The 16,429-nt window shown below is 42.1% G+C and overlaps 1 protein-coding gene across 1 annotated transcript in view; it reads left to right on the forward strand.

Moving 5' to 3' along the window:
- The first annotated feature begins 5,710 nt into the window (after positions 1-5,710).
- The window catches only part of LCK (LCK proto-oncogene, Src family tyrosine kinase), a 175,044-nt gene continuing 164,325 nt past the window's right edge, over positions 5,711-16,429 (forward strand). Inside the window, exon 1 of the mRNA XM_073551982.1 lies at positions 5,711-5,971. The gene's annotated coding sequence lies outside the window, so the exon portion shown is untranslated. The remainder of the gene's footprint in view (positions 5,972-16,429) is intronic.

A 16,429-nucleotide genomic window follows, 5' to 3' on the forward strand; every position in this document is an offset into this window, starting at 1 on the left:
TCACTATACTATATGTAGCACTTAGTACTCTTACATTTTTTCAGTACAATAGCAGCTTGTATTACCTGATCCTTCTTATATGTATTGTATATATATTTGTTATGTCAGTACTATTTTGTACTATTTATGTGGTAAATAAATTGGACATCTATTTGTAATATTGAATGTGTACTCCCTTTTCTTCTGATGTTTGATATGCTATGCAGGAGTATCTGGGTCGCTCTCCCAGGGCTGTGGGGTACTCGGTACCGGGCCGGTCTCTCAGAGGGGAATGTCACAGCAGCGGTGACCTGGTCCGTGGCCCTGGGCGCCCATGTAAAAGGGTTAAAGTGATGGAATAAAGTTTTTGAGTGGAAGATTTGTGACGCCACCTGCGGTGTTCGGCAAAGGAGGTGTTAAGCCAACGTTGCAAGCAGATCCTCTGGGACAGATGGTGTCGTGCAGAAATGATGTTGTAGCCCTCCAAAGGTAGGGCTGTTGGTCCCAGGGCAGTGTAGATAGGTGTTGGGTAAGAGGGTGCAGGGTTAGGCACCGGGATGTAGCAGTGCCGGAGAGTTTGTAGGAAGAAGGCAAGGACACAACAGGGTGCAGTTTCTTTACCTTTACTTTGGCTTGGCAAATGCAGTCCAGGGTCCCGATTACAGATGGGACAGGAGCTAATTAGCCTGGAAGCAACTCAGGAATCTCTCTATGCAGATAGGTTGTGTAGTCTCCTTCCTAGTGCTTACTTGAGGTACATGCAGTACTGTGTTACACTGAAGTTCCTCCTTCTTGTTCCCTCTCAGATCTATCTCGTATGGCAGACTTCTGTAGCCTTTTATCTCTTCTCTTGGCTCACTCGTTGCTGTTGTGCCTCCGAGTCTTAGGTGGGAATAGAGCATTTACAGCTTCCTATTCCTCTGGTTTCTGTTGCAGGACCTTCAGTATCCATACAACCGTGGAGACCAGGCTCCAGATCATGCGCTCCAGCTGGAAACGAGCTCTCAACTCCGCTCAGTCTCCCAGCTTCTCTCTTTACGTCTACACACTTCGGCCTCCTCACACTAACTCCTCACTTCCCTTCCTCACTCTCAGAGAGCACTCCTCCCCCAATTCTGGTTCAGAGCTCCCTCTGCTGGCCCGGAGTGGGAACTGTGTTGCATGTTATGGTTAACTGCTAGAGAGACCTTTCATTGCTTCCAAGCCTGACATCACCCTCCCTGGAGGAAGGCAATGCCACTGTGGCGACCATACTCCTGGGGGCGCCACATATCCACTTAAGATCCCCTTTAAGTAAAGACTACAAAGTTATAGACTCATTTGGGGTCTTTACGGTTTTGTTCTATATGGTTTTGTTTCATATAAATACAGACATAGCAGGTCAATGTTACCAACAGTACATCACATACAGTACATGTTAATACACATGAAGACATTACAATAATGAATGCATAGCATATTTACATAGCATGCATGGGGTTCACACGCAAGGAGGAGAGGGCACAACTGAGGGGACCTGCCACCTCCTTACACTTATACTTATCTTTGCGGGAACGCATCTCCCGCATAGCAGTATATGTACTGTGCATGTTGGGAAGGGGTCCCAGATTGATTTCTATGGACATTGGTCACTAATTTATATTGCACCTAGTTAAATATGAAACTGGTAACAGATTACCATTATAGTGAGCCACATAGTGAATAAAAAGGTGTTAAAGGGGTTTTCCAACTTCTGCAAAATACATGTCAAGGAGAGGTGGGCTAATGTGCTAAAATAATGTGAGAAGCAGAGGTCACCTGATAGATCCTGCACTTACCCATGAGGCCAGCGTTGGTCACAGCAGTCACCTGTATAAAATTGGCCTCATGACAGGAAAGAGCACTGTAACACCAAGGAATTTATATACTCTTTACTGCTTTTCTTTTAACACATTTTCTTCCTTCATAGTTGTTAGGCTGTGTGTGAGGAAGAGTATATTAATAAGACACCAATATACACATACAGTGCCTTGCGAAAGTATTCAGCCCCCTGGAACTTTTCAACCTTTTCCCACATATAAAGCTTCAAACATAAAGATGCCAAATGTAAATTTTTAGTGAAGAATCAACAACAAGTGGGACACAATTGTGAAGTTGAACGAAATGTATTGGTTATTTTAAATTTTTGTGGAAATACAAAAACTGAAAAGTGGGGCGTGCAATATTATTCGGTCCTTTTACTTTCAGAGCAGAAAACTCACTCCAGACGTTCATTGTGGATCTCTGAATGATCCAATGTTGTCCTAAATGACTAATGATGATAAATATAATGCACCTGTGTGTAATCAAGTCTCCATATAAATGAACCTGCTCTGTGATAGTCTCAGGGTTCTGTTTGAAGCACAGAGAGCATCATGAAGACTAAGGAACACAACAGGCAGGTCCGTGATACTATTGTGGAGAAGTTTAAAGCTGGATTTGGATCCAAAATGATTTCCAAAACTTTAAACACCCCAAGGAGCACTGTGCAAGCGATCATATAGAAATGGAAGGAGTATCATACCACTGTAAATCTACCAAGACCCTGCCATCCCTCTAAACTTTCATCTCAAACAAGGAGAAGACTGATCAGAGATGCAGGCAATAGGCCCATGATCACTCTGGATGAACTGCAGAGATCTACAGCTGAGGTGGGACAGTCTGTCCATAGGACAACAATCAGTCGTACACTGCACAAATCTGGCCTTTATGGAAGAGTGGCAAGAAGAAAGACATTTCTCAAAGATATCCATAAAAAGTGTCATTTAAAGTTTGCAACAAGCCACCTGGGAGACACACCAAACATGTGGAAGAAGGTGCTCTGGTCAGATGAAGCCAAAATTAAACTTTTTGGCAACAATGCCAAACGATATGTTTGGCATAAAGGCAACACAGCTCATCACCCTGAACACACCATCCCCACTGTGAAACATGGTGGTGGCAGCATCATGGTTTGGGCCTGCTTTTCTTCAGAAGGGACAGGGAAGATGGTTAAAATTGATGGGAAGATGGATGGAGCCAAATACAGGTCCATTCTTGAAGAAAACCTGTGGAGTCTGGAAAAGAACTGAGACTGGGATGGAGATTTGTCTTCCAACAAAACAATGATCCCAAAACATAAAGCAAAATCTACAATGGAATGGTTCACAAATAAACGCATCCAGATGTTAGAATGGCCAAGTCAAAGTCCAGACCTGAATCCAATCGTGAATCTGTGGAAAGAGCTGAAAACTGCTGTTCACAAATGATCTCCATCAAACCTCACTGAGCTCCAGCTGCTTGCCAAGGAAGAATGGGCAAGAATTTCAGTCTCTCGATGTACAAAACTGATAGAGACATATTCCAAGCGACTTGCAGCTGTAATCGCAGCAAAAGGTGGCGCCACAAAGTATTAAGTTAAAGGGGCCGAATAATATTGCACGCCACACTTTTCAGTTTTTGTATTTCCACAAAAATTTAAAATAACCAATAAATTTTGTTTAACTTCACAATTGTGTCCCACTTGTTGCTGATTGTTCACCAAAAATTTACATTTGGTATCTTTATGTTTGAAGCATGATATGTGGGAAAAGGTTGAAAAGTTCCAGGGGGCCAAATACTTTTGCAAGGCACTGTAGCCTTTATGGCAGTGCATAGAGATCATGGTGAAGATTTATCAATTCTGATGTGAAGGAAAACTGACTTAGTTGGCCATGACAACCAATCAGATTCCACCTTCATTTTCCAAAAGATCCCTAAAAATTAAAACTAGGATCTGATTGGTTGCTTTGGGAAACTAAACCAGTTTTCTTTCACACAATTTTGACAAATCTCCCTCATACGCCTCCCTAGTGCAGAGCGTTCTTGTTCAGCCGTACAATAAGGTAATCAATATTAACTGAAATCGAAATTCAGCCTGATATATTGACATGATCTTGCCAATGTCATTTATTTAAATTTTTATTTGTGGTACTCAGTCCCCTGCTTTTTAGAGGTTTGTGACCCTCAACTGCATCCGCCTCCCACCGTTATCAACTACAATAAATAAGTTGCTTAACAAGAAATAGTTTGATATAGTGAAGCACACAATACAGATCTCTTTTGCACACGCAGTATAGTTTGTTAAAAGACACACGTTTTAGTGAGAGGCTGAAAAATTAACAAGTACTAAAACCATTTATGGTAGCCATAGTGTGGTCCCCTAGAGTCAATTCCACTGGTGGGACCTAGGCACCACAGTCCGACTGTGGCTACAGTTCACACACTTTTCTTGGACGTCTGGAATTTGTTTAAAGGAAGTGTGAGCGAAGCAATCTACCAGTACTCGCGTGGCATAAGGTTACGTGAACACCATGGGAGCCCGGTGCCAACATCACTGGAACAGCGCCGATATTATTTTTACTTAACACTAGGGAATACAGTACCTAAGAAGGGGTTGTCTGAGTAACTAGATAACCTCTTTAAAGAGAATATCCGGGACTTTAGAATAAAAGGCACGGAGCTGCTAACAGAGACAGCTACCTGTCTGTTGTACCCAGAACTGGTCATTGAATGCTCAAGAGATTCAGCTGCTCCTTGTCGACAGAGGAGCGGTTTCTCCTCCCGTTGACAGGGCAGGACTACTGGTGTCATGCTGATTGACAGCCAACTCCCGCTGTTGGTAGAAATTAGGGGAAGCAGGCGTTTTAGATGACCTTTTTAGATCACTTATGTACAAGAAAACAGCAGAAATTTGAGCTTGAAAAAAGATGACTTGGAGGTGAATTTTTTTTATTTGGGTATGAAACTATAAAAAAAGGCAGAAACTATTGGCACTACTATTTCACGTAGGTCTAGAATAGTTATAGACCACCGATTATTACGGTATTTTTTTTTAAATAGCCCAGCATGCTTTAAAATACCAAAATAAAGACTAATTATATCACCAATCCCCTACATCCACTTCCACAACTGGAGTAATTTCAGGTGGTCATAAACCTTGGATAAAATCAGTGGATGAACCACTTAATGAATGATTGAATGAATCATTATGGTAAAGCAGCCCTACTGTACATATTTTAGTCTATATTTGCCATTACCGTTGTTTACACTGACCATATACAGTATGTATAATAACACTTGTCAATGAATAATCGGTCTTTTCTTGAAAGAATATTCCTAGAAATATTGCTCATTTTTCAGAAGATCTTTCTTTATCCAACTTTCAAGCGAAAAAATCGGACATGGTCAATTTCATATCAGATGATCATGTTCTGTGGCTGGTTGGCTAAAATGATCAATTGGTTTTAAGTTTTACCCAAGTTTTGTGTTTATAGGTAAATTTACTGTGAATCGTACAACTGAGAGATACACGTAGTCCTGAAACAGATTCATGTGTTTCCGAAGTAGATGAATTTGGTTAGAAAGACTTACATTTTGTTTGGCTCCTGCACAAGTTAAAAACTATATAAAGCACCATTCAAACATCTACTACTTGGAAGTAAGTGTAAATGTAAGTGGCTGTGTATTGTTGAATTGATGTGGACACTACTGGCCAAGAACACCTAAGAAATGGCCGAACACTGTATATAAGAACCTTAGCACTGGATTTGAGCTACAGATATAATATCAGCGACACAATGGTTAGCATGTGTCTGTGGTTGGAGCATGGTATTCAGAGTTATGTTGGGCAGGAAGTCAGGTAACAATGAAAAGGAGAGAAACAGATGCAAAATAAAACAAGAGGAAGGGAGAGAAGAGTATGCAGTAGAGAGAAGACAAGAGCAAGCAAGTGGGTCAAAAAGCCATAGACAAAGAAAATATGAGAAAAGACGTTTCATACTAGGAAGAGGCCAGCAATTTTGGAGAAACATAAAGCCAAAAGTTAACACAAGAGAACACTCTGGGGAAGAAAGGAAGAGTGAGAAAAGGTAGAAAACACAAATATGGAATATATATTATAGAATCAATGATGATGAAACCATAACTGGAACTGCTCGTGGTTTTCTTCTGACAGGTAAAAATCTTCATATATTCTAATGTTGTTTAAAATAATATATTATAATATATATGTGTACATAAATACACACCCACATATATATACTGTATATATATATTCACTGCAGCCACAGTATCCGTCCACCGTTCTAATGGAACCTGAAATCTAATGTGTCCCCGCTATTACTTCACTCACTCCCATTTATTCTATAGTCTGAACATTATTGTCTCCTAAATGTAATTTTTGAAGAAAACTTTAATTCTGTTTTTTAAACTGTGCCCTGTTTGGTCTGCGTTCAGCAATGACCACAGCAGTGACTGTGGTTACGTATAGTGATAGTAAGCCATGGTTCCTCTGAATGGACAATGGCTTTTCATATGCACGCTTCATTTTTACCCACATTTTGCGTACATTGCTTCTGGGAAATCTTCGCAGCAGTAATTTCAGTCTCCAGTATAATATACATTGATTGGGAAGTGCCTACTGTGTAAAATGGCAGTTTCACCTGATCTATTTCACAAAATGGAGAATCAGGGAGGATGCTGCATGGAATACACAGTCAGACATATTAATTGCAGATGATTCAGGCTAAATACATAGAAAGTAATGCAAGGGCTTCCTACATGTTAACATTTTCTATTTTCCGTAGGTTAGACGGCATTAAAATGATTCTTAAGTGCACTAGTGTGCCTTCATGAATGCTGAAAAAAATGCTTGCTTGCAATATTACCATCATCACAACATGAATTTGTACTTTAATAAGTTTTAACATTAGTGTATCATTCCCCAGCTGGACAGTTAATTGGCTACAACGCTTAACGAGTAACTTTCAATTTTGACATAAATGAGTAGTACATGTAAAAATAAGAACCTTTGTACTATATCTTATCAGAGAATTCCGCTTCGTTCTTCTCCTGGACTGGTCATTCGTTCACAAAATTCTCAATTCATGGGTAAAATCTGTTTTCCGTGGCTACAGAATTTCTCAATACTTACATGTCAGTTGGTGCTAAAGCTATGCAAGCTAGCAGTAGATTATTGCCTGCCTCTGCCTTCATCTCCTCTCTACTCCACAAACCTTTAAGAGCACTAACTGTCACCTCTTATATCAGTAATGAGGAAATCTGTCTTCACTGAATACAGATTTTACCCATCGAGAATGAACGATCAGTTCAGGAGGAGAAAAAAAAAACAGATTTCTCTAATAAGATATATTACAAAGTTGCTTATTTTCATGGATACTATTGATTTATGAAATAAAGATTAAAGTTCCTCTTCACTGCCAGTTCGACTGGACCATCCGACCATATGATGTGTCTCCGAGACTCCCCACTCTACCCTGATGATGTTGTGGGAGAGAAGGATCGGGTACTTAGAGTTTCAACACCCGATCCTTTTGTTTTCGGTGGAGATAAACCATCGTCACTGCTGTCTGGCATCAGCTGAAAACACATTGGAATTTGGCAGATAGCTATCTTATGTATATGGTCAGATTTACTCTCTCTTTAACTTGCTCTTTTTTTCTTGGTTCTTTTTTTTAATACGGAAAGAGACTTGTGGCTGTCATATACACTAATCGGTTCTTATTTCCGAGAAACATAAAGGATCAGATAAATGTTAATCTAGTATGACATTTTCTGGATTGCTTCAATTGCAGGCATCAAGGGACTGTCTATCGACTTTACATTGTCGCTGGATCCCATTGGAACCAACAGAAATCTAATGCATATGGCTGACTTTTGAATATCTATGTTACTAACACATTTCACAAAATTATCTGTAAAAGTTTCAAGAAACATATATGGTGAAGAATGTACCTATACTGCTTGTGTGTGAGATCATGCCTTTCCCTTTGCAGCCCATATAACAGTGTAATTACTGAGCTTGGCTATATGTCTGGTTTGGCCAGCTGGATGAAACTGGCAGTCCAGGTAGTTTATTCAATTTTACTAGTTTTGTTGCAGTATTTTGGGATATTATTTTTTTTTGCAGAGAATGACCTAAAACACATGCCAGTGAGGTTTGTTGGTGCTAACCAGAAAATGTATGAATTTTTACTTTGGCCACTTAGGCTTTTTTAGACTCTAACTTCCAATTGTTTCAGGAAATGCACATGTACATGAACAGCAATAGATTGATGGAGACCCTATCTTTTGTATTGAAGCATCTAATAATAATAATCTTTATTTTTTATATAGCGCTAATATATTCCGCAGCACTTTTACAGTTTGCAGACATCATCATCACTGTCCCCGATGGGGCTCACAATCTAAATTCCCTATCAGTATGTCTTTGGAATGTGGGAGGAAACCGGAGTACCCGAAGGAAACCCACGCAAACACAGGGAGGACATACAAACTCCTTAATGAGTGTGTGCAAATTTTGTTGTGAAAGATAGCAAAGCTGGGATATTCCCTACTATGAATGAATGGTGGATCCTGTTTTATTAGATGTGTCTAAAGGTATTATCATTGATTGTAAAGCTGCCGCTATTGTAAGGAACACGATGTAAACTCTTCCTGAAACAACAGGAAGTTAAAGCCTATAATAGCTGTACTGGACACTGTGAAAATTGATTGCAAGATTACTAATTTTCTTTTTTAAATAAAAATGCTGATATAGAAAAAACTATAGTAATTTAAAGAAAAAAATGTATTAAACAATAGCTAATTTTCTGAAAACACATTCCCTTTAAGTCAGCATTTTTATTTCAACTGGCTTCTTGGATGTCCTCTGACTTCAAAAGTAAATTTTAAAATAAAAAAAAAATTAGAAATAATTATAAAATAAGAAGTGGCACCTTCCATATAAATAATGGTAATAGAGGAGTGCTCCATATTCTAGTAAATCTGACGGGAACAAAATGGAAAAATCAGAGATGTAGATTTTATTGTGCAATGGGCTCTATACCAGCGACATTTCTTCATGAGAAATAAGCACAAAAATGTACATGCATATCTCTGGATAGAGAGGGAAAACTTTTTTGTGTATGTTTCATTGCTGACAGAGAGGGCCGGCATCAGCGCCCGGTGCACCCAGGTACAGTGGGGCAAAAAAGTATTTAGTCAGTCAGCAATAGTGCAAGTTCCACCACTTAAAAAGATGAGAGGCGTCTGTAATTTACATCATAGGTAGACCTCAACTATGGGAGACAAACTGAGAAAAAAAAATCCAGAAAATCACATTGTCTGTTTTTTTTTCATTTTATTTGCATATTATGGTGGAAAATAAGTATTTGGTCAGAAACAAGCAATCAAGATTTCTGGCTCTCACAGACCTGTAACTTCTTCTTTAAGAGTCTCCTCTTTCCTCCACTCATTACCTGTAGTAATGGCACCTGTTTAAACTTGTTATCAGTATAAAAAGACACCTGTGCACACCCTCAAACAGTCTGACTCCAAACTCCACTATGGTGAAGACCAAAGAGCTGTCAAAGGACACCAGAAACAAAATTGTAGCCCTGCACCAGGCTGGGAAGACTGAATCTGCAATAGCCAACCAGCTTGGAGTGAAGAAATCAACTGTGGGAGCAATAATTAGAAAATGGAAGACATACAAGACCACTGATAATCTCCCTCGATCTGGTGCTTGGAGGAAAAAGAATACTGAGTTGCATCCATCAAACACCATACCTACTGTAAAGCATGGTGGTGGAAACATCATGCTTTGGGGCTGTTTCTCTGCAAAGGGGCCAGGACGACTGATCCGGGTACATGAAAGAATGAATGGGGCCATGTATCGTGAGATTTTGAGTGCAAACCTCCTTCCATCAGCAAGGGCATTGAAGATGAAACGTGGCTGGGTCTTTCAACATGACAATGATCCAAAGCACACCGCCAGGGCAACGAAGGAGTGGCTTCGTAAGAAGCATTTCAAGGTCCTGGAGTGGCCTAGCCAGTCTCCAGATCTCAACCCTATAGAAAACCTTTGGAGGGAGTTGAAAGTCCGTGTTGCCAAGCGAAAAGCCAAAAACATCACTGCTCTAGAGGAGATCTGCATGGAGGAATGGGCCAACATACCAACAACAGTGTGTGGCAACCTTGTGAAGACTTACAGAAAACGTTTGACTTCTGTCATTGCCAACAAAGGATATATCACAAAGTATTGAGATTAAATTTTGTTTCTGACCAAATACTTATTTTCCACCATAATATGCAAATAAAATGAAAAAAAACAGACAATGTGATTTTCTGGATTTTTTTTCTCAGTTTGTCTCCCATAGTTGAGGTCTACCTATGATGTAAATTACAGACGCCTCTCATCTTCTTAAGTGGTGGAACTTGCACTATTGCTGACTGACTAAATACTTTTTTGCCCCACTGTAAGTGCTGGGGCCCTGGACAAAAGGGGAGCCCACTCGCCGTCGGTGACAGTGTGCCAGCATCTATTTTCACGTCCATGGGCAGGTTGGGCTGGGTGGCAGGGGGCCCGTGCCACTCTGCACAGCAACATGCAGAGTATATGAGCGAGGCATGTTGTCAGCTTTCCCATATTAAAAATATTTCTAATGTGTCTGTATGTCTGTGTGTGTATATGTGTTATGTGTATATCTATGTATGGCAGTGTGATCTGTTTATAAGTACTTTTGTGAATTTGTCTTCAAATATGTACAGTTGAAACCTGAAGATTACATACACTATATGAAAAGACACATATGCATGTTTTTCTCAATATCTGACATGAAATCAGAATAAATATTTCACATTTTAGGTCAATTAGGATTACTATAATTATTAATATTTGCCAAATGCCAGAATAATGAGAGAGAGAGACAATGTTTAAACGCATTTTTATTACTTACTGCAAAGTCAAAAGTTTACATACATTTAGTTAGTGTTTGGTACCATTGCCCTTAAACTGAATGACTTGGGTCAAATGTTTGGGATATCCTTCCACAAGCTTCTCACAATAGTTGGTCAGCATTTGGGCCCATTCCTCCTGACAAAGCTGGTATAACTGATCCAGGTTTGTAGGTCGCCTTGCTCGCACCTGCATTTGAGATCAGGGCTTTGTGATGGCCACTCCAAAACATTGACTTTGTTACCCTTAAGCCACATGGTTACCATTTTGGAAGTATGCTTCGGGTCACTGTCCATTTGGAAGACTGTTTCCGCCAAAGCTTTAACGTTCTGGCTGATGGCTTGAGATGTTGCTTCAGTATTGACACATAATCTTCTTTTCTCATGATGTCATCTATTGTGTGAAGTGCACCAGTTCCTCCTGCAGCAAAACAACCCCACAACATGATGCTGCCACCGTCGTGTTTCACAGTTGGGATGGTGTTGTTAGGCTTCCAAGCTTCTCTCTTTTCCCTCAAATGTAACTGTGGCACCCCTGAGGGTTCAGTCGCCACAGAGGTACTGCACCTCCTCCTGAGGTGTGGTGCCCCACTATCCAGGTAAGGTGGAGACACCTGACCACACTCCAACACCTGCATCCCACACAACATAGTAGTGTAGCAAAGCACCCTTTGGTGGCTCCCTGCTTGGAACACGAAGTGTGCTGGGAGGCGGGAGGAGTTTACTTTGCACTAAAAGAGAGGGAAGAGGATAGGATTTAGTCAGTTAGTCACAAGGAGTCTGATGAGGTCAGTCTGTGAAAGGAGATCCCCTGAGTGGGATGGATGAAGGAAGTGCTGCAGCCGACCTCAATGATCTGGGTCCGCTGGCATAAGAAAGGAACATTGATAGAAAGCCTGACTCTCCATAAGAAGGAAAGAATTAGTACGGAACGTGTGGAGAAGAAGAGAACAAGGACCAGGGTTAGAGGAGAACCCTTCCCAAGTTCTAAGCGCAAGGCCGGGGTCCGGTCCCCGAGGTTGTATGGATACTAATGGTCCTGCAGCAGACACAGGAGGAATAGAAGTAGTGACCACTTTATTCTCACACCAGACTTGGGGGCACAACAGCAACGTGTGTTAGCCAGGACTAGGTAGAAGGAGTCCCCGAAGCAGGCTACAGCTGTCTGCCGTACAAGTAGAATTCTTAGGAACATCTGACAGGAGGAACTCCAGTGTAACTCAGTACTGTGAGTACTTCACTAAAAGGCGCTAAGAGGGAGACCTTCAGAAAAGGCGCATATGTTGGCTAAGTGTTGGAAAGGAGTACTTCATCTTGCCTGGAAGTTGGCTGAGCTTCTGACCCAGAGGACACGGCACCTGTACCACAACAGACTGTGAGTAAAGCTTTGGAACTACATGCCCTGGTGTCCTCCACTTATTCCTGCGTCAACCTGCCCAACACTGCTACATCCCTCCTGCGCCCGACACTACACCATCTAAGTGTCACTTCACCTACACCGGCCTGGGACTACAGCCCTGCCTGTGGAGGGCTATAACATCATTGCTGCACCACACCATCTGTCCCAGAGGAGCTGTTTGCAGCGTCGGCTTACCATCTTCCTTGCCGAACACCACAGGTGGTGTCACGAATCACTTATAAACTTTCACCACCATAAGCACACTGAAACAACCCCTTTTGCAATAGAGCCCCAGGGCCACGGACCAGGTCACTGCTGTCGTGACAACTCCCTTTGAGAAGATCAACTGGCCCGGTACCGAGTACCCCACTGCCCTGGCATGTGAGGGCGCTCCATAACAGTGGTCATTGTGCCCAAAAAGTTCAATTTTAGTTTCATCAGACCACTGGACATGTCTCCAGATATTTAGGTCTTTGTTCGTGTGTGCATTTGCAAACAATAATATGGCTTTTTTATGTTTCTTTTAGAGTAATGACTTCTTTTTGGCAGTGGCCTTTCAGCCAATGTTGATACAGTACTCATTTCACTGGGGATATTAACACAATCTTACCAGCTTTTGCCATCATCTTCACAAAGTCTTTGGCTTTTGTCCTTGGGTTGATATGCACATGTCGGACCAAAGCACATTCATCTCTGGGAAACAGAACCCGTCTCCTTCCTGAGTGGTATGATGGCTGGACATTCCCATCTTGTTTGTACTTGCATAGAATTGTTTGTACAGATGAATGAGGCACCTTCACGTATCTTGAAATTGTACCCAAGGATGAGCCAGGCTTAAGCAAGTCCATAATTCTCTTTCTGATATCTTGGCTGATTTCTTGAAACTTTCCCATGATGCTACACAAAGAAACAGTGTGCTTCAGGTGTGCATTAAAACACATCCACAGGTATGTCTCTAATTAACTCAGATGTTGCCAAAAACCTATCGCAAGCCTCCAAACACATGACATCATCATATGGGCAGTCCAGAATTGTTTTAAGGCATCGTAATCTTAGTGCATGTAAACTTTTGACTTTGCAGTTAGTAATAAAAATGCCTTAAAATATTCTCTCTCTCTCTCATTATTCTGACATTTGACAAACATTAATAATTATGGTAATCCTAATTGTCCTAAAATGTGAAAGGTTTATTCTGATTTCAGGTCAGATATTGAGAAAAACATGCATATGTGTCTTTTTATATAGTGTGTGTAACTTTTGGTTTCAACTGTATATGTACATATGCCTGTATGTGTACGTATGTGTATGTTTGTATATGTGCATATCTGCGTACTGTATATGTGTGCATGTCTGCATGTATTGTGTGTGTACATGTCTGCATATTGTGGGTGCATGTCTGTGTGCATGTCTGCGTACTTGACTCTGGTAAGGTCTATTTTTGTGACCTGGCCACTAACACCAATCCTACCTCTCCCCAGAAGTTCCTCCCAACCCTCTCCCATAAATAAAAGCTCAGACAACAATCCATTCGTCTTTGGATAAAAATGGCCACAGCAGCCAATTTAGTGATAATTAAAACAATTGGTGAGGTCCTCAAAGCTGCAAAAAAATCTGGTGATTTTCCCATGACATTGCCCCTCCCCTCCTGGACAGCATGTTATATGTGTGTGCATGTCAGCGTATTATATATGTGTGCATGTCTGAGCACTGTATGTGTGTGCATGTCTGCATACTGTGTGTATGCATTTCTGCTTACCTTGTGTGCATGTCTACATACTATATGCAGGGTGCATGTCTGCTTACTGTATGTATGCATGTCTGCGTGTTATATGTGTGTGCATGTCTGTGCACTGTATGTGTGTGCATGTCTGCATACTGTATACGTGTGCATGTCTGCATATTGTATGTGTGCATGTCTGCCTACTGTGTGTGTGCATATCTGCGTACTGTGTGTGCATATCTGCGTACTGTGTGTGCATATCTGCATATTGTATGTGTGTGCATGTCTGTGTATTGTATGTGTGTGCATGTCTGCCTACTGTGTGTGTGCATGTCTGCATATTGTATGTGTGTCTATGTCTGCGTACTGTATGTGTGCATGTCTGTGAAACGATGGCCGGGGGACCACCACAATGCAGGGAGACTATGGTACACAAGATGAGGTGCAAACAACAAAGGGTTAATTTATTTACAGGCAAGGAATGCAGTGGTAGGAAAGTGTAAACAGGGGTATGCAATGACATAAAACAATTTACAAAAGTGATATTCTCTAGCTGGGCTGTACAAATAGCACGGTGCACCAACTATTACAGATCAGTGTATTCTTTCAAAAGGCAAAACAATACAATAAAGTACAGTATGCTGCTACTCTAACTGTAGCCTTCGGCTGCATAGCTACCCTGCTCTGTCTATTGCAGCCTATCCTAAGCCCTAAACATGTGCGCACACGGGGTTAACAGTCAAGGTAAAGTTGGTGTCTCAGTTCCTTTCTAGGGGCCCCCTGCAGTTCTCTGCAAGATGATGCAATGTCCTCCCTGGAAGCTCTGTGCAATGTGGTCTTGTCCTTGTGTGATGATTTCCAACCTGTTCCTAGAAACTGTGAACTCCCTCTTCTGGCTCCTCGCAGTAACACAGGAAAACCACCTTCGTTAGCCCTGTGTTGTATATCTATATTTCTCTGCTGTATTTGTGCATCATGAATAGTGGTATGTGTTAAAGGGGCCAATTGAGACTCCTTTGCCTGGTGCCGGCCCTGCGTTGTTCTTGCATTGTTATAGAAGTCACAATCATATCTACAACCACAATTTTCAACTAATACTTTATGTATATGAGTTTTGTGTATCTGACATAGCAAGTTTAAACCCTAAGGGGAGTCACACCAAATGCCTTTTAAACTAACTATTCAGTGATAAAGGGGACTTAGCCCCTAGAAAAACCATACTATACAGTACTGGTTATTGGTCCAGTGCTTGAGAAAATAACTTCATACCTATGAAAATAGTGGGCTTCTGCGCACCCAAGAGCTTGTTGCACTGTTATGCCACTTCAGTTTGCATCTTTGGGACTTGCCCTGCTTCTGAAGGACAGCACTCACTTCCTAGAGAGAACGCTGCCCCAAGTGTGTACGTACACTTGCTAAAACTGGCTGTGCCTGCTGTAAGCACACACAGTTCATTATGGGAGGGCACACAGGAAGCAGGTGCGTTCTCCTACCTTAAAGGGCTTGTCTGGCCCTAGGCTACAAGTCGGCAGTCACTCTACTTGAGGATTCTCCGATGCCGATGTAACAAGGTGGCATGGGGTAGTAGTCACGACCGAGTCTCTTAAAGCAACAGTCCATAAACACTCCGGCCCCTTGCACATGAAAAAGACAGGTGTGGTCTCAGTCCCACAGCACAGTCAGTTTCCTTCTCTTCCACGTATGTTCACTGGAGCCACTGAAAGTGAGGATCTAGGAACAAAACACGTCAGGCACAGTTCCGATCTAACATGGAAACTTTACTGTACATGAAAGAGGGATTCTTGTTCTGTTCCTGTATCTGATTTAGGCCAGTCAGCATCCATGGCTCCCCTTCAAACTGGAGTGCCACACAGTCTCTCTGAGGACAGACCTATGGTCCCAGGGTCTGTCCACTCTGCCTGGCCGACAATAGCTATGGTATTCGCAGGTGCGCAGGATGCAGTGATGAGTCGGAGACGGAGCAAGCTTAAATTCAACCTTTATATATGGATTATATGGATAACTGGTAAGATGACAATAGTTTTCCAAGCAGGGAAGTTAGACAATAATACACAAATAATAACCCAATATGCAACTACTCGGCAAGTGCCGATAACTATATGGCCACGATATGGCTGACTACAAGTCCTGGAACTATAATGAAAAATCAACGGAGTGTTACTTATCCTTCTCTGATGTCCTGCACAGTTGTTGTCCGGGAGGTGTCTGTTCGGCGTCTCAGCCACTGGGCGCAGCCGACGAGGAGTTGTCGGAGGCTTCGGGTGTTCCTACGCTCAGGTGCAGAAGGGGCGCAACAGGCCCTAGAAGAGTTGCCCAGCGTTTGGACTGCCCCTCTCGGAGGCGAGGTGGTGGCAGCCGTGGGCCTTGACATACAGGCCCCTGCCGCGAAATGGAGTGGGGCAGCAGCAGTCGCGGGACTCAGCGTCTGGACTGCAGCCGCGCTGTGTAGCGGGGTAGTGGAAGCTATGGGTGGCAGCGTACAGGCCGCAGCTGCGGGATGGAGCGGGGCAGTGGCGGAGGTGGGTGGCAGCATACAG

This window comes from Dendrobates tinctorius, unplaced genomic scaffold (genome assembly GCF_039654945.1).
Source record: "Dendrobates tinctorius isolate UK_male_01 unplaced genomic scaffold, ASM3965494v1 ptg000183l, whole genome shotgun sequence".
NCBI lineage: Eukaryota > Metazoa > Chordata > Amphibia > Anura > Dendrobatidae > Dendrobates > Dendrobates tinctorius.